The sequence below is a fragment of the Haliotis cracherodii genome, unplaced genomic scaffold (assembly GCF_022045235.1).
Source record: "Haliotis cracherodii isolate W230 unplaced genomic scaffold, xgHalCrac1.p SCAF_1, whole genome shotgun sequence".
Classification (NCBI taxonomy): domain Eukaryota; kingdom Metazoa; phylum Mollusca; class Gastropoda; order Lepetellida; family Haliotidae; genus Haliotis; species Haliotis cracherodii.
In genome coordinates, this window is record NW_027266264.1 from 77,192,864 (window position 1) to 77,219,695 (window position 26,832).

Sequence of the window (26,832 nt, forward strand, 5' to 3'; positions counted from 1 at the left end):
TGTCGTAAGAGTCAGGTGGTCATGCTCGCTGACTTGGTTCATGCATGTCATCGATCCCAAAGTCCAGACTCGATTATTTACAGACCGCCGTCATGAAGCTTGAATATGGCTTAGTGCGGCGGTAAACAACAAACAAACAAACAAACACTATTTGATAGTGATTCATAAACACATGTTATGGTATACTCGGAAGCGTACAATGAACTCTGGTTTTTAGCAGACAAGTCTTATGAATGTTGTAGCTTTATGTGATTAAGTTTGCGTTGGTGACATGTTTATGTCAGACAGAAAGACAGGTTATTCAATCCTTCATGCGAATTTTATTTCCTTTCGAAAGAAAATAACGTGTATTTTACCGTGTCATCGATTTGACGTGGGAGGCCATGGGAAATGACGTTTTGATAACTAGCTGGCAGTGATAGAGCTGGTAGTGTAGAATGCAGTAGCCAGAAAGCAAACGGACATTACTTGTCAACTTGTCAAAACAAATCTGCGACTGATAATGATAATAATATTAATAAGGCTATTTATATAGCCCAAAATCCACATCACTAAGGGACATTCGCGATGCAACTATTGTACTTGAAAAAATAGTTTGATCTAGCTTTCCACCCTCCTCTCATAAAACAAATGCCTGGATGTCCTGCAAGAAATACGGTTGAGAGAAACAACGTATTTCAGAACAAAACAACTCCCAGGCCACCAACAGAATATTACATGTACATAGACGTCCAGTACATAGCAACTGTGTAGTGAAAGCAAGGGCACTGGCACAGATATCTGCTTAGCCTTAGTAATCTCTGCAACCTGAATCACTAAAAATGCATGATTACAAATATAAAGCTCATGTTGTACAGCAAGAAAGTATAATTCAAATACAGTCAATTACTAATGCATCGTCAAACTTTGCTGATTTCTGAAGGTTATAACTTTAAATTGTAAAAACCATATACGATATTTTTGTTGGGCTGTATAGTAATACTTATTTAAAACTCTCATGAATATTTAAAAATGTACTGACATTCGTTTCCTATTAAGTAACAAAGTTTCCATACTCCGAAATCTCATGGGACATTTAACATTGGCCGGTTTCAATGGGTAATTTGTGTTTACTGTATCAAGGGGCCAGTTCCACAAAGCTATCTTAGCGCTACGGCTATTGTCTAGTCTGTGTTAATATAGGGTAGTTTCATCTACTTTTACTAAATTACCATAAACCAGTCCACACATTAATTGTTTGATGGTTCAGATTGCCGTATTTCCAGATTAACCAGTGTACGGAGTAGTGTTCGTTTGTACCTAGGTATAACAGAGACGTTCTCGGTTGAATCCTGTAGATTTTGTATTTCTCCTACGACCTCCTTGGTCCAGTGGGTAGAGCATTAGCTCGGAGAGCGGAAGGTTTGCGGTGCGATCTCTGGTCGTGTCATTCCCAAATTAGATATTACGTGTTATCAGAGACCATGTGGTCTTTGGTGTTTCCCCGCTTGGCGTTGCAGCATTGAGTAGATACAACGAGGAATGGCCGTCTCTTAGTCCGTCTACTGTGGCGTATCAATGTAAAACTGCGGCATGGGATCTCAGTGGACAAGCACAACAAAATAGGTATTAGTCCGGACTAGTACAAACAGACACGCATAAGAGCACGCACACGCACACGCACGCATACGTTGATGTACAAGTGTAATAATTTTGAACGCGACGTTAAACCCTATTTCACCACACCTCACACCTCCAATGGCTGGTCATATACTTTTATAATTGGGCACTTGGAGTAATGTCAACCTGTGTAAAAGTATTCTATTATTTGTATTCCTTACGATCTGATCTGATATACAAAATAATATCTTTCACAAAAGTGGTAAACGTCTGAGACCTGCATCGCTTCGGGCTTTCCTCCTACATTAAGTTGACACGCAGTGAAATAATTGGAACACCGTTCAAAGCTGCGTTACGCCCAACTCACTCACTTTCGAACAAACAAGGAATACAAGCTTAGGTATCAAATAAAATACGTTCAACGAAGAAACATAATGATCCGAGATAGCTGGGTCCCTTTCAAAAAAGCGATCTTAGCACTACGACAATCGTAAGCCAATGATAAAGCATGGGAGTTGCGAAAGTCTTAGCGCTAAGATCGCTTTGTGGAAGCGGGCCCTGTCCTTTACCGGGGTAATAGGGTGATGTCCTTAGCACGGCGTGCACAACGCCAGGAATGGGCATCCAACTCCGTAAACCTGTGGGAAATGAACGGAGCATCACAACAGAAGATACTAACCTTTTCTATCATGTTATCTCACTAATATCAATCAACGTCATAAAAGAACAGGATTGCATAAAGATAATTACCCACCGAGAAGATAAGAATTATAAAACAAATGGCAAACAGGACACTTTCATAACCGGTCTATCAATCATTGGTATTCATGGAATATCTAGTTTACATTAGAAGCTACAAGAAGTTTGTTTGAAAACCATTTTCTTGTTAATAAAGCCCTGCTGCTAAATGTCAAAATGAAAGGGTGGCGTGCATTTCCTTGATTAATGCCGATCACAAAGGCGCATCATCTGAAGCCTGTACAGGACCGTTTGGTTAATCATTTAATAAAGATATTTCATTGACACAACGAGGGCAACAGTTTGCTGGTTCAAGTGCAAGTAGGCTAGTCAATATTCCATGCTAGCCTGACCCTTCATTTAGAGTGCGAGGTACTTTTTCGTTTTTTTTTTATCTGAACATACATTAATCAAAGAGGTAGTGACGTGGCGTATGTAAACGCAAACGTCAAACTTAAATCTAAAGACCAAAGCGGTGCCAGCCGTGCAAAATCCTCGATTTCGTGAACGCGGGAAACTGCGTGTCATTAATATGTTCCATATAGCCTGATTTCCAAATTCAAAGCGCTATTTCAGACTTACGCCTGCAAATTTTCCTCGATGGCGTGACAAAAGCTGCTCGGTGGAATGGCACAACACAACGTGTTGCTGACTTCGAATAAAGACCGGTTGTAGACAATTGCACGATATTTGGGTAGCCATATTATGTCTAAGCTAGTCAAAAGGTGAATGATAAGATTGTATTTCTTAGAGATTGTGTGTTCAATGTGAAAAAACACTTTAACACAATATTGTATCTCATCACTGCTTACGTCACCCTAAACCAACTAAATGACTGTCGTCAGTATTTCTCAATTGGGCCAGCATGCCCGCTTGACGAAATACGTAAAAGCCACACACATATGATAGGTGTTCGGCAAGGGTGAATTTTTTTTCCAAGCGTTATTAATAGTAACCGTAAAAGTTACGGCAACATTGCAACAATGAGATTGTATCTCGAAACAGCACTGTAGGAAACACCAGCTACGAGGCAGTCAGTTAGCGCCGGAACAGGGAGTGGCGATGAAGAGACAATGTAAACACTACGTCGGGTTTTCACAGCTGCGTTAGTTAAAAAACCTTTTTGTTTGTTCAACTTTTAAATCCACTGTAGTGTGAAAGCAGCGCATTTAGAAAAGACAGCTTGCGTGCTGGCCCAACAGAACTCGTGAACAGTTGGCTTATGTCAGCTCTTGCTGGAGTTTTGTCAGTATTTCGGGCAGACTGTTCAATCAAAATTTATATTTATAAAAAAAAGTTACATTTTGAATAAATATGAACTAAAAAGGCGCAGATTTGAATGTGACATTGAAATAGGAGAGCTTGGTGCAGCTGCGAACTGAAATATTAAGGGCTTGGTTGCTGTATTATTCATGTATGTATGTATTATACCCGAGTTTGGAAACATACATTTGACGATCCAGTTTTTCCGGGTATTTGTAACCAGTTTCTGGCAGCGATGTAAATAGTTTACAGTTAAAACGACAAAAAAAAAAAAGAAAAAATCTATAATCACATCAGAAATCGGTACCGAAAGCAGAGTCCATTGTACGATACCGACTTCTTCATGTTAAGCTTATGTTTATGAATCACTGTCAAACAATGACGATACTAGGTGTTCGAAATAAGGTGACCGTATCCTGCAAAACCGCTGTCTACCGTCACAAACACATGCAAAGGGAAGTCAGTTGTACACCAAAAAAAGACAGGAATGTGTGGTAGATTGACTGTACATATGAAGAATGGTTAATGGCGTTACTCTGACAATGGGAGTCGATACTCTTATAACTCCAGTTATGTGTCATTGATAAGTTAATGTAATATAAAGATGCAGGTTTTTTATCACGGAGTTATTATATACCTTTCAATACTCAAGTGGTCTAAGTAGGTTGAAGACTGGAATAAAATAAATTTTCACTTCGAAGATGGCGTTACTCTGACAATGGGAGTCGATACTCTTATAACTCCAGTTATGTGTCATTGATAAGTTAATGTAATATAAAGATGCAGGTTTTTTATCACGGAGTTATTATATACCTTTCAATACTCAAGTGGTCTAAGTAGGTTGAAGACTGGAATAAAATAAATTTTCACTTCGAAGAAGAAAGTTGAATGCCAGAACTGCATCGCTGCCATACACGAGGGAATCTTTAATACAAATGCGTCATAAAGGCCCGTCAATCCGAAAACATTTCAAATAAGGGTCGACACAAAGGAAGGCATTAGTTAGTTAAGCACCTTTGCTTGTCTACAGGATTTGGCTTTCATTTAAGCAAAGTCCTTGTCCAACGTCGCCTGAATGGGGTCTTCAGTTGATTGAGAACTACTTCTCGGACAAACAATTTATTGACGAAAATCATGTGTCGATTATGATGTGCAGCATGTGGCGTTAGGGATTTGGACGTAGGGTTAGGTGGGTTTGGGAGTGTACACCAGGTCTGTGTCATGAACCATATATATAATTCTCAATGTTTGATTGGGATAACGTGTGATCTGGTGGTGGATATATTTACTGGTTGCTTGGAAATAGCTGAATAAATGAATAGCTGCAATCGATATTGACATGGAAGTGATATATTGTCGTAAATTATGTTACCATACGAATACATTTCCCTAAGTTGTCCTGTGGAATTGGTATCATTATGAACTATCTCAGTATCATTATTGAACGATGAGTCTAAACAGCGTCATATAGCCAACATGGCGGATCTGGATTTGACGTGCATTGTACAGCAAGTATCAGTGTCCCCGATTAGTTATGTCCCTTAGGCGTGACAGGAACCTTTGCTCGTAGTATCGAATCCTTGATTAGCCCCGACTATGCGTCTAGCTTTGTCAGCACCAAACATCAGCTGGTGTTTTTATCCTAAACTGGTAAACGTCTAAGACGTTCATAACTTCGGGTTTTCCTCCCTCATCCAGATGTCACATCGTGATATAACTGAATACTGTCAAAACGACGTTAATTATATAACTCATGATAAACAACGACCACGAGTCGTATATTTTTTAAATGAGATATCAACATTATGTACAACCTCTTTAAGGACGATGATAACATGTACAAGCTTTACAAATATTTACCCGTGTTTAAATAATGACGACTCCCTCAATAGAATCCGACCTCGGCAGTGTCGGACAAGTACATTTTATCCACGGGTAGGTATTTCCCGCATATTCCCACAATACTCACGTCGATTATCTGACTTTTCTCTCAATACCGATTGAAATATCTCCCCCGCTTTTGGATACCATCGTTCGGCCATCGCGTGTTTCTGCGTTGCCCAGCTACATCTAAGGAGAACAACTCACTAGACACTCCCCTCTAAAAAAAAACGTCGTCCAGTTTATGACTTGATCAAGTTGTGAGCGCATGTTCGAATCTCCAGAAATGACGTCATGATAGAACAATGTTTTCGTGACATAAACCACGCTTCATTCTTCAATGTTCTTTGCGAGTTATCGCGAAGCTATCCTATATTTGGTAATAACAACGCAGTAACTATAATGGTCTATATTCACCCACTACATAAAGTGGTGGGTGGTCTTATAACCTTGTCCCCGTTACAATCCCACGATGCTGTAACTGTTGTAATGTAGGTTACATATTGGGACTTCTTTTGTCAAGCTACACCAAGTCTAAACTCCATATTTCAGCACTGCTCCGTTTTCGTAACCAAGAAGTTCGTTTTTGATAACAAACCATTTCAATGCGTTTTCAAGATAGGAGAGAATTTATGTGGTAACTTGTTTCAACTTTAAATGCCGAACTGTTACTTACGTAGACGCAACTCGTTGCGTGATGGTAACTCGTTTCTAACATTTCGATAGCCAATTTTTTATATGACTTGCCAAAATGTGAACTCATGATCACGTATCTTGAAAAAGCTAAATTTGTTAATTTAAACGAGGAATGTACAGTCAAGCCCACTACAAACCGCCAGCGCAAGAACAAAGGTTGCATCGTCAAAGTCGATATTCTCATTTTCTTTGTTGTTTGCTATACATAAGTAGAACAAAAACACACAATCATTGATTTTTTTACACTGACGCAAGCATAGTGTTTTACCAGTAACCTGATGAGACGAGAGTTCAGCCTTCCTTTTTCACGAGGGCAATGATTTTATAACTTGGAGCTTTCAGTATGTCCATTGTTAACAGTGACTAATGTGCCCACACTTCCTTGATTCTGGAGGTCTGTCGTCGTCTCTGTTCGATAGTGGAAATAGATTCTAATCAGGTGCACTTTAACGTTTGCTGGAATTTGATATCGATCCTTGATCAAAGATTGACTATGTCATTGTGACTTTCTTCAGGTGATTATGTTAACACATGGAAGGATTCGTCAGTTTTCTTGCAGCTTGTACATACTGATTGTTAATGTCATGCTCACTGTTTCATATATTTGTTTGAAACCTAACACCGCCACATGTAGATATAGTATTATGTTGGTGTATCCAAACTAATTAACATACCAACACAGTCAGAAACATACTGACGATCGCTTGGTGTGTGTGGCAGCAGGCTATACCGACGTGTCGGCTTAACGTTGGCGAAACTCCAAAGTGAAATATACATTCAGATACTTTCTCTGACATACACACACATGCACGCAGGCATGCAGGCACACAGGCACGCACACACACACGTACACGTACACACACACACGTACACACACTCACGCACGCACGCACGCACGCACACACACACACACACACACACCAGTGACATATTTAGACACACATCTATGAACAGCAGCAGCTGATTCAGGGTTTGTTATCAAAAACGAACTTCTTGGTGTCCGAACGGGGAGACTGGTGTTGGTGCATGTGTGTGTGTTTGTGTGTGTGTGTGTGCCTGCGCGCGCGTACGTACGTGCCTCTGTGTGTGTGTACGCGCGCGCGTGCGTGCATGCGTGCGTGCGTGTGTGTGTGTGTGTGTACGTGTGCGTGTTCGTGTGAGCGCTCGCACTCTGCGCTCTCTCTGGACCCGCCAGTGATCTTAATGAAAGACATGCAAGCAAAAAACACCCACCTACAACCAAACACACATTCCCGCATACTCAAATTCCAACATCTTGCCTTAGCTGATTTACGTGGACATGTGTTCGACTGTCGTACATTAAAGCGCACGGGGTAACAGTAATTAATCAATTTCAGTTTCAACATGTACATATTATGGTACGAATGCACATGTGTAGCACGTGTGTCTGCACTCTTTTTTATACATCTTACCTCAACGTTATATCTGCTAATTTAGCAAGGTGACATTATATCTGCCCCTCTGAAGCGGTAATGTTAATGAAATGATAACGGAAGGCACTTAGTTCGTAAACAAACTTTCCGCTATTTCAAGATGTGAAATACGAAATCCGACAGAGCCTCGTTCTGATTTATTCAGTGATGACCTTGTGTTGCCGACGTCCTTTCGTTGATATCGTCGTCTATTGGCGTTCTGTGTCCAACACGTACTGTATCAGACGAGGTAATACTGCCACCAGCTCACCGTGTATTCTTCATCGATCTGATGATGTCATACTTTACACGTTTCACCAAATGAGCAATTAATTGAATGAGTTTTATTACTTTTGATGTTACATTTATTGAATAATCGATTACATCACAGCAAAACTTCGATTTTCCTGTGATCGAATGCTTCGTGAATTGTTTAATCAGTATTTATATAAAACTAAATCCGGATGGAAGTCTTCCCCAAACACGATATCACAATTTGTGTTCCGTTTGATAGTTTAACAAGTTGGATTTCTACTTTTGTTAGGTTGTTGCACAGGATGCAGCGAATCGTCGGCAGTCAGTGTTATGTATGGCCCAATGCCGTGCCACCTCAGTAACTGACGGTCATTTGTTGCGACTCAGAGATTTATTGTCGTCGCCAACATTGATCGGAGTACAGACATCCTCAGATTTATGTAGTTAAAGTTTATTTTTTCTGTGTTGTCGGGCAGGAATGATTCATTTTATCGATTAATTCACAAAGACCTGTTCGAAATCGATACAATCGTTTCGTGAAGGTATCGATCAGCCCTAGTGCTGTTTTTAAGGAAATGCATTATTTCCTTTCTATTTGTGTATGTTGCAGGCGGTAAACCCACATAAACATGAACTGATTCTACTTGCTACTGAGCAGCATTATGCATCAAACAAGTTTGTTGAACATGTAGCCGCACCTGTGAAGATCCGGGTTAGAATTGGTCTTCAGCAACCCTGACGGGACCAGGTGGTCAGGCTCGCAGACTTGGTTGATGCATGTCATCGCATCCCAGATTCGTAGATTGATGCTCATGATGTCAATCACTGGACTGTCTGGTCCAGACTCGATTATTTACGCCGTCATAAAACTACGGCGTTAAACAAAAACAACAAAACTAAACACGTGAGGAACCAAAGACGGAATCATTGCCGTAAGTGTCCGTGCAGTGACATCGCGGTCAGTTTGTGTTATTATATAAAACCCAATTCACACACACAAATTCAGCATGATTGTCCATAGTATATATTTCCAGGGACTGAGCCACGGTGTATTGGCATTCCTTCAAACATAAAGTGTCCACATTGTCGAAATTTAATATAAACTAGTTATGGGTCTTTGATACCCGATTCGTCCATGGTGTATACCGCAAGCGTCCTTGAGATGGACAAGTTGTGTTGCCGACAGACATCTTGTCAATGTATACAAACCAAGTAGTTCAGCCCCATGTCTGGAAATTTTCAACGCATGTACTGTCTTATGGAAATAGTCGCACTTATGTCATAAATATTGCAATATTGAGACCATAGGTCACGTATATACTATATACATTCTGTTTAATGCCAGAAATGATATGTTCAACACCAACTGAAAGGAAAATGCTGATCTTGTATCATCGCAACCCCACTGTGTGGGCCCTTGCTCATTCTATCAGCCACGGGTTTACCTTGCCCAGACTCGATTATTTACAGACTATCCTTATATAGCCAAATATTATAGGCTGCGACGTAAAACTACATTCTAATTCACTCCTTCTACTTATAAGTTATCGTCCATGATTAAAGGGAGTGCATAAATCTTATATACCCCCAGCTTGACATGTGTATTTACAGTCAGTGTATGGTTACTCCCTATAGCGTGTGTCTGTACTGCAATGCAGTGAGGTGGATAGATTGTTCAGTGAAGTAATTTCCTTCCAACCTTTAAGTATACCAGTGGGTATTTGATGTTTCTAGGACGGTAGGAAATGAAGCTAGATTAAATAGAATAAAAAGTTAAAGTTTGTTGTTTGTGTCGTGAGGCCAGGAAACTCCGATGCTGTAATGGCCTCGTTGAGTAGCTGTTCCCAATGTCTTGTAGTGTACCTACACTTTCTTATTTTTAAGATGACGTAAAACTTTAAAGGTTATAACATTAATACATTTATTAAACGCCTAAAAAACTAGTAATTCTTTGGTTTAACTGATTTAATGACATGCATATTCTCTTGTTGTTCTTGACGTGTACATATTCCAACGTAAAGCAGCAAATCTATCAACCTCAGTTAAGGTATATGTATTCGATAGGCCCCAGACTCACACTATCATCATGGTTTTAAAATTATGTTAAACTTATGGTGTCGGTATCATTTTTGTGTATTTGCCTGTGCCTGCGCCTGCGCCTGTACCTGTGCCTGTGCCTGCACCTGCACCCGTGCCCGTGCGTTTAATATGTTTTCAGAAGGTGATATTTGTAATATGTAGAGTAGCCCATTTAATAAGAATGATAATAACAATAAAAATAACACTGATAATAATGTTTTGTGTACTGGCTGTCTTACGGCGAGGGATTCGTAGAATGAAAGTTAAACATTATTTTAGGTACCTTGTTCAGAGTGTTACCACGATTCCAGTTACATATACCCAGGTTTTACACCCCAAGAGACCCGTGGAGATCCTGGTTAGAATGGGTCTTCAGCAACCCCTGCTTGTCGTAAGAGGCTTGTCTGACGGGGTCGGGAGGTCAGACTCGCTGACTTGGTTGCTACATGTCATCGTATCCAAATTGCGTAGATCGAAGCTCATGTGTCAATCACTGGATTGTCTGGTCCAGCCTTGATCATTTATAGACCGCCGTTACGTATCTGGAATATTGGTGAGAGTGGCGTTAAACAACAAGGAAACAAACATCCTAGTGTATGTAAATTATGCAGGCCCTCAGGATCGTCGTAAATGGGTTCAATCATTTTCGCAACCTACAGCCACGATTAACCTACAACCTCAACATCTGCACTCATTAAATTATCCTGAAAAAAGGTCAATTTATTCAAGCGAAGCGATCGTACATTCCAAGTGTCACGCAGGCACTAGTCGCGAGATGACGTACACTAGGGAGAAGCCAATCCAGTCAAACAATGTCGATACTTTTGAATAAAGCCCAGACGAATGAACGCTCACATAAATGTGTCTCTGATAGATCTTGTGCCTCTAATCTTTACGTATCCTGATGCCAAACCCATTAAAAGTTATCAGTGACGTGAAAAATGGTCGTTTAACTCGATTGTCCATTGGGGTAGGGATTGCCGGGTGAGGTACCGCAATTCTCCGTGACGTGTTGTGTTATTTATTGTGTCAGAATTCTATGATTATAGGTTCGAATTCAAGGTTTCACCTGATTAAGATTCTGTTTTTTTTTGGTCATCAGCATTCTCCTAGGTTCCCTGTGTCACGCCCGGCCTTCTCCCACATTGAGCTGACTCACTAGTTGTGATATAACTGAACACCTGTTGAAAGCGGCGTTAAGGATTGTCCCAAAGTGAGCAGGGTGCTGTTGTACAAAGCGATCTTAGCGCTAAGGTGATCGTAACTCCCGTACCTTAATATATACAAGTACTTACGACAGTCGTAGCGCTAAGGCTAAGTCTTGAACAACGGCAACCTGGATATCTTCTAGGGAGGTCTTGCTGGTGACTACAATGTTATCCCATGCAGTGCTGATATGTCGATATGTCGCCTGCCAGTTGATGTATTCCTGGCGACTGTTAGGTTACTTCATACTGTGTCTGTATGTCGACCTCCAGGGAATGTGTTCCTGGCGACTGTTAGGTTACTTCATACTGTGTCTGTATGTCGACTTCCAGGAAATGTGTTCCTGGCGACTGTCAGGTTACTTCCTACCGTGTCTGTATATCGACTTCCAGGGAATGTGTTCCTGGCGACTGTCAGGTTACTTCCTACCGTGTCTGCATGTCGACTTCCAGGTGATGTGTTCCTGGCGACTGTCAGGTTACTTCCTACCGTGTCTGCATGTCGACTTCCAGGGAATGTGTTCCTGGCGACTGTCAGGTTACTTCCTACCGTGTCTGCATGTCGACTTCCAGGGAATGTGTTCCTGGCGACTGTCAGGTTACTTCCTACCGTGTCTGCATGTCGACTTCCAGGGAATGTGTTCCTGGCGACTGTCAGGTTACTTCATACTGTGTCTGCATGTCGACTTCCAGGTGATGTGTTCCTGGCGACTGTCAGGTTACTTCATACCGTGTCTGTATGTCGACTTCTAGGGAATGTGTTCCTGGCGACTGTCAGGTTACTTCATACCGTGTCTGTTTGCGACATCCAGGTGATGTGTTCCTGGCGACTGTCAGGTTACTTCATACCGAGTCTGTATTTCGACATCGAGTTGATGTGTTCCTGGCGACTGTTAGGTTACTTCATACAGTTTCTGTATGTCGACTTCTAGGGAATGTGTTCCTGGCGACTGTCAGGTTACTTCATACCGTGTCTGTATGTCGACTTCTAGGGAATGTGTTCCTGGCGACTGTTAGGTTACTTCCTACCGTGTCTGTATGTCGACTTCCAGGGAATGTGTTCCTGGCGACTGTCAGGTTACTTCCTACCGTGTCTGTATGTCGACTTCTAGGGAATGTGTTCCTGGCGACTGTCAGGTTACTTCATACCGTGTCTGTATGTCGACATCCAGGTGATGTGTTCCTGGCGACTGTTAGGTTACTTCATACCGTGTCTGTATGTCGACTTCTAGGGAATGTGTTCCTGGCGACAGTCAGGTTACTTCATACCGTGTCTGTTTGCGACATCCAGGTGATGTGTTCCTGGCGACTGTCAGGTTACTTCATACCGAGTCTGTATGTCGACATCGAGTTGATGTGTTCCTGGCGACTGTTAGGTTACTTCATACAGTTTCTGTATGTCGACTTCTAGGGAATGTGTTCCTGGCGACTGTCAGGTTACTTCATACCGTGTCTGTATGTCGACTTTTAGGGAATGTGTTCCTGGCGACTGTTAGGTTACTTCATACCGTGTCTGTATGTCGACATCCAGGTGATGTGTTCCTGGCGACTGTTAGGTTTCTTCATACTGTGTCTGTATGTCGACTTCCAGGGAATGTGTTCCTGGCGACTGTCAGGTTACTTCCTACCGTGTCTGTATGTCGACTTCCAGGGAATGTATTCCTGGCGACTGTCAGGTTACTTCATACCGTGTCTGTATGCCGACTTCCAGGGAATGTGTTCCTGGCGACTGTCAGGTTACTTCCTACCGTGTCTGTATGTCGACTTCTAGGGAATGTGTTCCTGGCGACTGTCAGGTTACTTTATACCTTGTCTGTATGTCGACATCCAGGTGATGTGTTCCTGGCGACTGTTAGGTTACTTCCTACCGTGTCTGTATGTCGACTTCCAGGGAATGTATTCCTGGCGACTGTCAGGTTACTTCATACCGTGTCTGTATGCCGACTTCCAGGGAATGTGTTCCTGGCGACTGTCAGGTTACTTCCTACCGTGTCTGTATGTCGACTTCTAGGGAATGTGTTCCTGGCGACTGTCAGGTTACTTTATACCTTGTCTGTATGTCGACATCCAGGTGATGTGTTCCTGGCGACTGTTAGGTTACTTCCTACCGTGTCTGTATGTCGACTTCCAGGGAATGTGTTCCTGGCGACTGTCAGGTTACTTCCTACCGTGTCTGTATGTCGACTTCTAGGGAATGTGTTCCTGGCGACTGTCAGGTTACTTCATACCGTGTCTGTATGTCGACATCCAGGTGATGTGTTCCTGGCGACTGTTAGGTTACTTCATACCGTGTCTGTATGTCGACTTCTAGGGAATGTGTTCCTGGCGACAGTCAGGTTACTTCATACCGTGTCTGTTTGCGACATCCAGGTGATGTGTTCCTGGCGACTGTCAGGTTACTTCATACCGAGTCTGTATGTCGACATCGAGTTGATGTGTTCCTGGCGACTGTTAGGTTACTTCATACAGTTTCTGTATGTCGACTTCTAGGGAATGTGTTCCTGGCGACTGTCAGGTTACTTCATACCGTGTCTGTATGTCGACTTTTAGGGAATGTGTTCCTGGCGACTGTTAGGTTACTTCATACCGTGTCTGTATGTCGACATCCAGGTGATGTGTTCCTGGCGACTGTTAGGTTTCTTCATACTGTGTCTGTATGTCGACTTCCAGGGAATGTGTTCCTGGCGACTGTCAGGTTACTTCCTACCGTGTCTGTATGTCGACTTCCAGGGAATGTATTCCTGGCGACTGTCAGGTTACTTCATACCGTGTCTGTATGCCGACTTCCAGGGAATGTGTTCCTGGCGACTGTCAGGTTACTTCCTACCGTGTCTGTATGTCGACTTCTAGGGAATGTGTTCCTGGCGACTGTCAGGTTACTTTATACCTTGTCTGTATGTCGACATCCAGGTGATGTGTTCCTGGCGACTGTTAGGTTTCTTCATACTGTGTCTGTATGTCGACCTCCAGGGAATGTATTCCTGGCGACTGATAGGTTACTTCATACTGTGTCTGTATGTCGACTTCCAGGAAATGTGTTCCTGGCGACTGTCAGGTTACTTCATACCGTGTCTGTATGTCGACTTCTAGGGAATGTGTTCCTGGCGACTGTCAGGTTACTTCCAACCGTGTCTGCATGTCGACTTCCAGGTGATGTGTTCCTGGCGACTGTCAGGTTACTTCATACCGTGTCTGTTTGCGACATCCAGGTGATGTGTTCCTGGCGACGGTCAGGTTACTTCATACCGAGTCTGTATGTCGACATCGAGTTGATGTGTTCCTGGCGGCTGTTAGGTTACTTCATACAGTTTCTGTATGTCGACTTCTAGGGAATGTGTTCCTGGCGACTGTCAGGTTACTTCATACCGTGTCTGTATGTCGACTTCTAGGGAATGTGTTCCTGGCGACTGTTAGGTTACTTCATATCGTGTCTGTTTGCGACATCCAGGTGATGTGTTCCTGGCGACGGTCAGGTTACTTCATACCGAGTCTGTATGTCGACATCGAGTTGATGTGTTCCTGGCGGCTGTTAGGTTACTTCATACAGTTTCTGTATGTCGACTTCTAGGGAATGTGTTCCTGGCGACTGTCAGGTTACTTCATACCGTGTCTGTATGTCGACTTCTAGGGAATGTGTTCCTGGCGACTGTCAGGTTACTTTATACCTTGTCTGTATGTCGACATCCAGGTGATGTGTTCCTGGCGACTGTTAGGTTTCTTCATACTGTGTCTGTATGTCGACCTCCAGGGAATGTATTCCTGGCGACTGATAGGTTACTTCATACTGTGTCTGTATGTCGACTTCCAGGAAATGTGTTCCTGGCGACTGTCAGGTTACTTCATACCGTGTCTGTATGTCGACTTCTAGGGAATGTGTTCCTGGCGACTGTCAGGTTACTTCCAACCGTGTCTGCATGTCGACTTCCAGGTGATGTGTTCCTGGCGACTGTCAGGTTACTTCATACCGTGTCTGTTTGCGACATCCAGGTGATGTGTTCCTGGCGACGGTCAGGTTACTTCATACCGAGTCTGTATGTCGACATCGAGTTGATGTGTTCCTGGCGGCTGTTAGGTTACTTCATACAGTTTCTGTATGTCGACTTCTAGGGAATGTGTTCCTGGCGACTGTCAGGTTACTTCATACCGTGTCTGTATGTCGACTTGCAGGTAATGTGTTCCTGGCGACTGTTAGGTTACTTCATATCGTGTCTGTATGTCGACTTCCAGGTAATGTGTTCCTGGCGACTGTCAGGTTACTTCATACCGTGTCTGTATGTCGACTTCTAGGGAATGTGTTCCTGGCGACTGTCAGGTTACTTCCAACCGTGTCTGCATGTCGACTTCCAGGTGATGTGTTCCTGGCGACTGTCAGGTTACTTCATACCGTGTCTGTTTGCGACATCCAGGTGATGTGTTCCTGGCGACTGTCAGGTTACTTCATACCGAGTCTGTATGTCGACATCGAGTTGATGTGTTCCTGGCGGCTGTTAGGTTACTTCATACAGTTTCTGTATGTCGACTTCTAGGGAATGTGTTCCTGGCGACTGTCAGGTTACTTCATACCGTGTCTGTATGTCGACTTCTAGGGAATGTGTTCCTGGCGACTGTTAGGTTACTTCCTACCGTGTCTGTATGTCGACTTCCAGGGAATGTGTTCCTGGCGACTGTTAGGTTACTTTCTACCGTGTCTGTATGTCGGCTTCTAGGGAATGTGTTCCTGGCGACTGTCAGGTTGCTTCATACCTTGTCTGTATGTCGACATCCAGTTGAAGTGTTCCTGGCGACTGTTAGGTTACTTCATACCGTGTCTGTATGTCGACTTCTAGGGAATGTGTTCCTGGCGACTGTCAGGTTACTTCCTACCGTGTCTGTTTGTCGACTTCTAGGGAATGTGTTCCTGGCGACTGTTAGGTTACTTCATACTGTGTCTGTATGTCGACTTCCAGGGAATGTGTTCCTGGCGACTGTCAGGTTACTTCCTACCGTGTCTGTATGTCGACTTCCAGGGAATGTGTTCCTGGCGACTGTCAGGTTACTTCATACCGTGTCTGTATGTCGACTTCCAGGGAATGTGTTCCTGGCGACTGTCAGGTTACTTCCTACCGTGTCTGTATGTCGACTTCTAGGGAATGTGTTCCTGGCGACTGTCAAGTTACTTCATACCGTGTCTGTATGTCGACTTCTAGGGAATGTGTTCCTGGCGACTGTCAGGTTACTTCCTACCGTGTCTGTATGTCGACTTCCAGGGAATGTGTTCCTGGCGACTGTTAGGTTACTTTCTACCGTGTCTGTATGTCGACTTCCAGGTAATGTGTTCCTGGCGACTGTTAGGTTACTTTCTACCGTGTCTGTATGTCGACTTCCAGGTAATGTGTTCCTGGCGACTGTTAGGTTACTTCCTACCGTGTCTGTATGTCGACTTCTAGGAAATGTGTTCCTGGCGACCGTCAGGTTACTTCACACCATGTCTGTATGTCGGCTTCTAGGGAATGTGTTTCTGGCGACTGTTTGATTCCTTCATGCAACGTTGGTGTGTCGACTTCTAGGGAATGTGTTCCTGGCGACTGTTTGATTCCTTGATGCAATGTTAGTATGTCGACTTCTAGTGAATGTGTTCCCGATGATTATCATACATTGTCAGTATATAGTCTCCCAGCAAGTGTGTTGCTGATGAATATTATGCTACTTCATACAGTGTTAGTATATCGGCTTCCAGGGAATCGGAGATCGCGTGTGAAGATACAACCACTGTGCAAGATATCCCCTAGGTTGAAGATACACCGGCTGGTATCACCACATATCAGACAGCTTTCATTAGATAGCTGTGCTGGCGAGGACCGGCTTCCCGTTGCCATTGATGCTGTTGATAGCGTATGTATGTCAGTGCATGTGTCTGTGCATGAATGTACAAGACTGGTGGGCTGATTGCATTTGGTTAGGTTGCGGTTATTCTACACCGACAGATAAACACAGAGCTTCACTAATTGCATATTGGGTTGCAGATAATGGCGTTGAAAAGTTTTCGTACAGTATACAGTTTCTTTAATATAGAAATAGGGGAGGATAATGTCTGTCGAAATGTCACAGAGGGTCGGTGGTGTAATTAGGAGAAAACGCACATACTCACAAAGGTTTGTTGAGACACTCTAGGGGATGGGTTTGAAGGCGTGAGGGAATGTTGTTATAAACTGCAGTCACCAGTACTCATCCCTTATCACGGCCGAGTCTTGGCCAGGCAGTCCGGTGGTTGATAACATTAGCAACTATGCACACCGTCGGGGGTTGCCATGCCACACCTGTACACTGTAAACCCTTAATTCTTGGTCCCCTTTTACATGGGCTTACGAAGTCGTAGCTCTACGATCACTTTGCAGAACGGGAGGACATGGGACCAGTTCTGGTCCTGGTCGGTTAAAAGTCAGTAATCAGCGCAGGCCTGACGCTGTTGTTTGTGAGTGGAATAACGCCGCTTTGAACAGTATTCCAGTTATACCACGACACTGTCTTTTGTGTGTCAGTCATACATGTGAGGAAGCCTAGAGTTATGTAGGACGTTGATGTTTGTGGGGCGGTTGGGTAGCCTTGTGGTTAAAGCTTTCGTTCGTTACGCCGAAGGCCCGGGTTCGATTCCCAACATGGGTCCATTTCTGGTGTTTCACGCCGTGATATTGGTGAACTATTGCTAAAAGCGGCGTAAAACCATACTCACTCACTCATTCGTTGATATTTGTCACTTTGATGAAACATAACGACCACAAACATGGTGCTGACAAACCAAGGACCATCATCTTGATGAATCTGGGATTCAAACCCACGATCAGCGGATCATGGTATGATTAAGGTACATAACTCTTCACATTAAGTTGCAGCGTATTAGACTACTAGGTCACCATTCTTCGAGTTAAGGAAATGTTTCGAGAAATATGAATACGACTTTCTATTGTAAGATCCCCTACCCCACCCCCATATGTGAACAACGAGATTAATGTGCACATGTTTTGCAAATGCTGCAGTCGACCGAAATCTGCATGACACTTTACGAACCGGATTTCGATTTCGGTGCGCGATTTTGATTGGACTATGCATAGACTCGTTAGTCCAGCCAAATTGTAACTCAATAATACCAGCCTAGTTCGGCAAGGGTGGAAACTGGACTTTTACAGTCAGTTAACTCACTTGCCTCGGGAAAGATGTAGGCTACCCGAGCGCCCCCTATAATAATTGTAAGGACTGGAACTGGAACTAGTCATTACAACATCACGAGGGAAGAGAGGTGTTGAGGATGAGTGAGTCGGGTTTTACATCGCTGTCAGCAATAATGCAGCTAATGGCGGTGACACAAAATGGCTGCACACATTGCATCAATGTCATGTCTGCTGCTTGACGAGCGAACGTCTTAACGAAGAACAATAATCATACATAGGCAATTTATTCGTTCCTTACTTCACAATACAGTATACGTTTATATTTTACATTGCTCATTTTCTTGTCATATGTTGGCAAGAGGCGGTTTCATTTTCCGTTTTCCGATAGACGCTATGTTTGCTGTTTACACTGTAGCCGTTGAGTAATTAGTGTCTGTTTTTCACCTGCACCTTATCGATTTCCGCGATTATTAATAATTTGAATTCCATCACATGGGGATTTATGCTCACAGCTTGCGCATTTGCTGGCTAGCAGCTGTCCTCGCATCAATATTGTCTAAAGAAATTGTACTGATTATCAAAGGGCATTATTAAGCCGTCGTTTTGTCTCGGGGGTTGTTTTGTTGGATGTATTGCATAAAAGGTTATACCAGCACCTGCATGAATACGTGCCATCTAAGGAGCGGGATCATTTAAGCAACACGTATGAACTGGATCATGCTGACAAATTAAATTTGTTTCGGTGCGTTGTGTTCATAGTGAGTTGCCGTGTCGAGTTTTCCGACTGATATGAAACGTGTTTAATTTAAATGTAGAGTGTGAGTGCGTAGGTTTAAAGCCGCTTTGAACGGTGGTATGACGGTGTGTCAGGTTATTGTGGGAGGAAAGCCCGATGAGGATTAGACGTTAACCCTTTGGTAAAATCAACGAGCGCCTGTATGGTGTCGACCAATCTAGGGTTATGGCCATGACGAATCTCGGATTCGAACAATCCGAGATTGTTAGCGATCTTAGCCCTACGTCTATCGTAAGCCTTTGAGTTCCGATCACCTTAGCGCTAAGATCACTTTGGAACCTATGGTCGTTGGTTCGAATCCCCGATTCGCCCTAATGATGTTTCTAGGCTTGTCAGCACCAGGAAGGTGGGACGAGACTTCGCCAAAGTGGCAAACATGCAAGACGAGCTGCTCTTCCACTGAAGTTAAATGCCATCATATAACTAGAATACGGTTCAAACGACGTGTCTCACTCACGCGTGCGAAGTACGTCCCAGAAGCTAATGCTGAACCCGAAATATACATTAGTGTGTACTTAAGGGCCACTCGAAAACGTCTGATGAGTTCATGCCAGGTAAAAGTCATAGGCGGAAACTCACCATCGACTTCACAGTCTCGCATTGATCGGCCGATGTGGAGAAGTGTGACCTCGTTAAATGACAATGAGGAAGCCTTTGTTTCGTGCCACGGTACTGCAGGCACTTCAGCAAAACACTCAGTTCTGTTTCGTCCACGTCCTGCTCTCATGGCATACAAACATGTTCCGCAATAATTGATGTATTTGTGCGTGGAGCATAATGGATGCGAGGGATGAATATCAATATCTGTTCATTGTTCAGATTTAGGCCCGAAAACTTATATATTAATTTCCCAGCAAATGATTTGTGAGAATCCGTTCCAGTAGCAGGCTTTCAGAATAACAATAGGGTGGCACAGGTGTTGCTTCCAGCCAGGATAACAACCAGAGATTCAAGGTTATGATGGTAGTGGCCTCACCTGGACTTTAATGCTGGTCAGGTGAGTCGGATACCAGTGTGGTTACATCTATGTCTGTTTGCTTGATGGTGTGGATATATGGTTAATGCCTGTTTGCCTGATGGCGTGGGTATATGTATAATGTCTGTCTGCCTGATGGGGTGGGTATATGTGTAATGTCTCTTTGCCAGATGGTGTGGGTATATGTATAATGTCTGTCTGCCTGATGGGGTGGGTATATGTATAATGCCTGTTTGCCTGATGGTGTGGGTATATGTATAATGTGTGTTTGCCTGATGGTGTGCATATATATTTAATGCCTGTTTGCCTGATGGTGTGGGTATATGTATAATGGCTGTTTGCCTGATGGTGTGGGTATATGTATAATGTGTGTTTGCCTGATGGTGTGGGTATATGTGTTATGTGTGTTTGCCTGATGGTGTGGGTATATGTATAATGTGTGTTTTCCTGATGGTGTGGGTATATGTATTATGTGTGTTTGCCTGATGGTGTGGGTATATGTATTATGTGTGTTTGCCTGATGGTGTGGGTATATGTATTATGTGTGTTTGCCTGATGGTGTGGGTATATGTATTATGTGTGTTTGCCTGATGGTGTGGGTATATGTATAATGTGTGTTTGCCTGATGGTGTGGGTATATGTATTATGTGTGTTTGCCTGATGGTGTGGGTATATGTATAATGTGTGTTTGCCTGATGGTGTGGGTATATGTATTATGTGTGTTTGCCTGATGGTGTGGGTGTATGTACTATGTGTGTTTGCCTGATGGTGTGGGTATATGTATTATGTGTGTTTGCCTGATGGTGTGGGTATATGTATTATGTGTGTTTGCCTGATGGTGTGGGTATATGTATTATGTGTGTTTGCCTGATGGTGTGGGTATATGTACTATGTGTGTTTGCCTGATGGTGTGGGTATATGTATTATGTGTGTTTGCCTGATGGTGTGGGTATATGTATTATGTGTGTTTGCCTGATGGTGTGGGTATATGTATAATGTGTGTTTTCCTGATGGTGTGGGTATATGTATCATGTATGTTTGCCTGATGGTGTAGGTATATGTATTATGTGTGTTTGCCTGATGGTGTGGGTGTATGTACTATGTGTGTTTGCCTGATGGTGTGGGTATATGTATTATGTGTGTTTGCCTGATGGTGTGGGTATATGTATTATGTGTGTTTGCCTGATGGTGTGGGTGTATGTACTATGTGTGTTTGCCTGATGGTGTGGGTATATGTATAATGTGTGTTTGCCTGATGGTGTGGGTATATGTATTATGTGTGTTTGCCTGATGGTGTGGGTATATGTATAATGTGTGTTTGCCTGATGGTGTGGGTATATGTATTATGTGTGTTTGCCTGATGGTGTGGGTATATGTATAATGTGTGTTTGCCTGATGGTGTGGGTATATGTATTATGTGTGTTTGCCTGATGGTGTGGGTATATGTATAATGGCTGTTTGCCTGATGGTGTGGGTATATGTATAATGTGTGTTTGCCTGATGGTGTGGGTATATGTATTATGTGTGTTTGCCTGATGGTGTGGGTATATGTATTATGTGTGTTTGCCTGATGGTGTGGGTATATGTATTATGTGTGTTTGCCTGATGGTGTGGGTATATGTATTATGTGTGTTTGCCTGATGGTGTGGGTATATGTATAATGTGTGTTTGCCTGATGGTGTGGGTATATGTATTATGTGTGTTTGCCTGATGGTGTGGGTGTATGTACTATGTGTGTTTGCCTGATGGTGTGGGTATATGTATTATGTGTGTTTGCCTGATGGTGTGGGTGTATGTACTATGTGTGTTTGCCTGATGGTGTGGGTGTATGTACTATGTGTGTTTGCCTGATGGTGTGGGTATATGTATAATGTGTGTTTGCCTGATGGTGTGGGTATATGTATTATGTGTGTTTGCCTGATGGTGTGGGTATATGTATAATGTGTGTTTGCCTGATGGTGTGGGTATATGTATTATGTGTGTTTGCCTGATGGTGTGGGTATATGTATAATGTGTGTTTGCCTGATGGTGTGGGTATATGTATTATGTGTGTTTGCCTGATGGTGTGGGTATATGTATAATGGCTGTTTGCCTGATGGTGTGGGTATATGTATAATGTGTGTTTGCCTGATGGTGTGGGTATATGTGTTATGTGTGTTTGCCTGATGGTGTGGGTATATGTATAATGTGTGTTTTCCTGATGGTGTGGGTATATGTATTATGTGTGTTTGCCTGATGGTGTGGGTATATGTATTATGTGTGTTTGCCTGATGGTGTGGGTATATGTATAATGTGTGTTTGCCTGATGGTGTGGGTATATGTATTATGTGTGTTTGCCTGATGGTGTGGGTATATGTATAATGTGTGTTTGCCTGATGGTGTGGGTATATGTATTATGTGTGTTTGCCTGATGGTGTGGGTGTATGTACTATGTGTGTTTGCCTGATGGTGTGGGTATATGTATTATGTGTGTTTGCCTGATGGTGTGGGTATATGTATTATGTGTGTTTGCCTGATGGTGTGGGTATATGTATTATGTGTGTTTGCCTGATGGTGTGGGTATATGTACTATGTGTGTTTGCCTGATGGTGTGGGTATATGTATTATGTGTGTTTGCCTGATGGTGTGGGTATATGTATTATGTGTGTTTGCCTGATGGTGTGGGTATATGTATAATGTGTGTTTTCCTGATGGTGTGGGTATATGTATCATGTATGTTTGCCTGATGGTGTGGGTATATGTATTATGTGTGTTTGCCTGATGGTGTGGGTGTATGTACTATGTGTGTTTGCCTGATGGTGTGGGTATATGTATTATGTGTGTTTGCCTGATGGTGTGGGTATATGTATTATGTGTGTTTGCCTGATGGTGTGGGTATATGTATTATGTGTGTTTGCCTGATGGTGTGGGTGTATGTACTATGTGTGTTTGCCTGATGGTGTGGGTATATGTATTATGTGTGTTTGCCTGATGGTGTGGGTGTATGTACTATGTGTGTTTGCCTGATGGTGTGGGTGTATGTACTATGTGTGTTTGCCTGATGGTGTGGGTATATGTATAATGTGTGTTTGCCTGATGGTGTAGGTATATGTATTATGTGTGTTTGCCTGATGGTGTGGGTATATGTATAATGTGTGTTTGCCTGATGGTGTGGGTATATGTATTATGTGTGTTTGCCTGATGGTGTGGGTATATGTATAATGTGTGTTTGCCTGATGGTGTGGGTATATGTATTATGTGTGTTTTCCTGATGGTGTGGGTATATGTATTATGTGTGTTTGCCTGATGGTGTGGGTATATGTATAATGTGTGTTTGCCTGATGGTGTGGGTATATGTATAATGTGTGTTTTCCTGATGGTGTGGGTACATGTATTATGTGTGTTTGCCTGATGGTGTGGGTATATGTATTATGTGTGTTTGCCTGATGGTGTGGGTATATGTATTATGTGTGTTTGCCTGATGGTGTGGGTATATGTATTATGTGTGTTTGCCTGATGGTGTGGGTATATGTATAATGGCTGTTTGCCTGATGGTGTGGGTATATGTATAATGTGTGTTTGCCTGATGGTGTGGGTATATGTGTTATGTGTGTTTGCCTGATGGTGTGGGTATATGTATTATGTGTGTTTGCCTGATGGTGTGGGTATATGTATCATGTATGTTTGCCTGATGGTGTGGGTGTATGTATAATGTGTGTTTGCCTGATGGTGTGGGTGTATGTATAATGTGTGTTTGCCTGATGGTGTGGGTGTATGTATAATGCCTGTTTGCCTGATGCTGTATGTATATGCATAATGTGGCTGCCCATGTACGCCGCGCGTGCAACTCCCCAATGGAGAAACGTAAGAGGTAAATACATTCGTGTTCGTTTGTGTAGAGTACCGACTTTACTAAACTCGTGTCAGAATTGAGATAATAAATTACCCAAAATCTATCCCCCGTTTCGTAATCAATGTAATGACAACTGATGCTGATGTAATTCTCTTCAATAATTACATCTCTTCAATAGTTGTGCACGGTCGCCGGTTAATTGTCATTATCAGAATATGAGTCATAACTGTGTTTTCATTCTTAATATACAGTAAACTACGGTTATAACGAATTTTAGTTCGTTATAACTCTAGTTCGTTTTATTTATAAGCATGTATACAGTATTGATTGATAAGATTTATGGATGAACTACTTCTTTATAACAATTAGGAGCGACGCTTCGGTGTAGGTCCTAACACCGTTATCAAGCAAAGTAAATGCCCTTTAAAGAAGATATATACAGAAGTTAGTCGGGACCAAAAATAAGTTCGTTATATCGGTCAGTTTGTTATAAGCGTGTTCGTTATAAACGTAGTTCACTGTTACAGTAGCTCTCAATAGGTGTGTATATCAAACGTCCAAACTGTTTCCACTGTTGAGCATCCACGGGCTCGAATTCCATTCACAGAACTACAGTGGTTTCGACCATGAAAGAGAAGCAACATGATATGAGAGCTATTAAACACCTACATATTATTGGCTTCAGAGGATGAATGCTTCCAATATCCGACGAACTTCTGACACTGCCAGTCATTAGCTTATTTCATTATACAAATGGTCGCTCGGGTAAAAGGACTTGACTTATAAATCCTACTTGGACACGCAGAGCTACCGCATTCAGCTCCTCACATCGACATCGGTGCCAACTTCTATTAATTCTACAGACTCGGTAGCTGTTTCTATGTCAAAGGCTGCACAGAGCTTGTGTGCGTTTGCCACAAATGCTAATCTCATCAGTGTGAAACCTTTGCCCTGGTCAGTGTTAAGATCAAAGTGTTCCGTTATGTCCTCTATATGCTTTACCATAGTCGACATATTAAATACACAGGGCGAAAAGAAGTTCCATTTCTATTTCAAAGTCACTATTTCACTTCATTGCAACTAGATTAAACTTTTGAACTTCATTATGACATACCCATGAAGGAAAGTAAATCTCTTCTTGTAATTGTAACATAGGACGCTTGACATTTTGTATTCGAGGCATGTAAGGGGTGTTCTTTGGATTAGCGCACTTAATACATCTGATACGGTACTTATCTTTATGGCCAATCGATGTTAGGAGCTTGACCGCTGAAAGAGACCTTTCTTTAGGAGAATAAGATAATTTACCATAATCGAGTGAGGTACGACAGGGTTAAATTACTGAGTAATGTGATGAATTTACTGTTCTGCCCAAGGACGTTGACTCTATTACAGGGCTAATGTTATTTCATACATAATAGTGTGAAAGTTTAATAGAAGTTTTGTAAAGTCGGAATCGCCACTGATCTCAAACTGACCCACATTTGGTCTCTCCATAGCCAATGATACCAATGTCTTTCACTCTAAATTCCATTACTCGAGTTCTACCGAACTTGATTATCTGCCGAAACAGATTCCTTAGGCTGTTGAAGGCAAAAACCAGGCCCGATGGACAGTATCGGTGGCAGGTGTTTCATGGAACTATTCCATTAGTTGGGGCTTCTTCTTTTCTCACTCTTAAAACAACAAAGGTTATGGCCGTATGCCTCATCCTATGTCTGCTACCTATAGCACATCCAAGGATGACTAATCAATGCCGGTTACAAGTAATACGGTCTAAAATGGTAGGAGGAAAAAGTCTTTAGTGAGAAAGCAAAACGTCCATTTAGTTGGTGAATTGTATCCAAAAATCTATAGAAATATGAGACAGCCATCTGTATATTTTTTCGCAAATCCGACTAACACCTGTCTCTCAGTAATTTGGATTAATTAACTCTCTTAGCAGACAGGTTTAGCTAAAACGTTCATCTCAGTCAGTCCACTCGGGTCTCTGGCCACGGCATGCTTATAGTACATGGCTATGTCACATAGACACACATCAAAGCCTTGGGTTAAGGGGGATATTGCCGACATGATGGTTTAAGGTAGTAGATGTGGCGGACATCAATCGTTGAGGTTGTAGATGTGGCGGATATCAGGGGTTGAGGTAGAGCAAGTGGCAGACATCTGAGGTTGAGGTAGAGGATGTGGCAGACATCAGGGTTTGAGGTAGAGGATGTGGCGGACATCTGGGGTTGAGGTAGTAGATGTGGCAGACATCTGGGGTTGAGGTAGTGGATGTGGCAGACATCTGGGGTTGAGGTAGAGGATGTGGCAGACATCTGGGGTTGAGGTAGAGGATGTGGCAGACATCTGGGGTTGAGGTAGAGGATGTGGCAGACATCTGGGGTTGAGGTAGTAGATGTGGCAGACATCTGGGGTTGAGGTAGTAGATGTGGCAGACATCTGGGGTTGAGGTAGAGGATGTGGCAGACATCTGGGGTTGAGGTAGTAGATGTGGCAGACATCTGGGGTTGAGGTAGAGGATGTGGCAGACATCTGGGGTTGAGGTAGAGGATGTGGCAGACATCTGGGGTTGAGGTAGTAGATGTGGCAGACATCTGGGGTTGAGGTAGAGGATGTGGCGGACATCTGGGGTTGAGGTAGAGGATGTGGCAGACATCTGGGGTTGAGGTAGTAGATGTGGCGGACATCTGGGGTTGAGGTAGTAGATGTGGCAGACATCTGGGGTTGAGGTAGTAGATGTGGCGGACATCTGGGGTTGAGGTAGTGGATGTGGCGGACATCTGGGGTTGAGGTAGAGGATGTGGCGGACATCTGGGGTTGAGGTAGTAGATGTGGCGGACATCTGGGGTTGAGGTAGTAGATGTGGCGGACATCTGGGGTTGAGGTAGTAGATGTGGCAGACATCTAGGGTTGAGGTAGTAGATGTGG

At 43.0% G+C, this 26,832-nt stretch overlaps 1 protein-coding gene across 2 annotated transcripts in view; it reads left to right on the forward strand.

Moving 5' to 3' along the window:
- Positions 1–26,832, forward strand: part of LOC139469111 (uncharacterized) — a 70,211-nt gene that overhangs the window by 10,629 nt on the left and 32,750 nt on the right. Inside the window, exon 1 of one of the 2 annotated variants that reach the window (XM_071251262.1) lies at positions 20,002–20,087. The exons of the other annotated variant lie outside the window; for it this stretch is intronic. The gene's annotated coding sequence lies outside the window, so the exon portion shown is untranslated. Of the gene's footprint in view, positions 1–20,001; positions 20,088–26,832 lie in introns of those variants that run through there. 2 annotated transcript variants of the gene reach the window in all.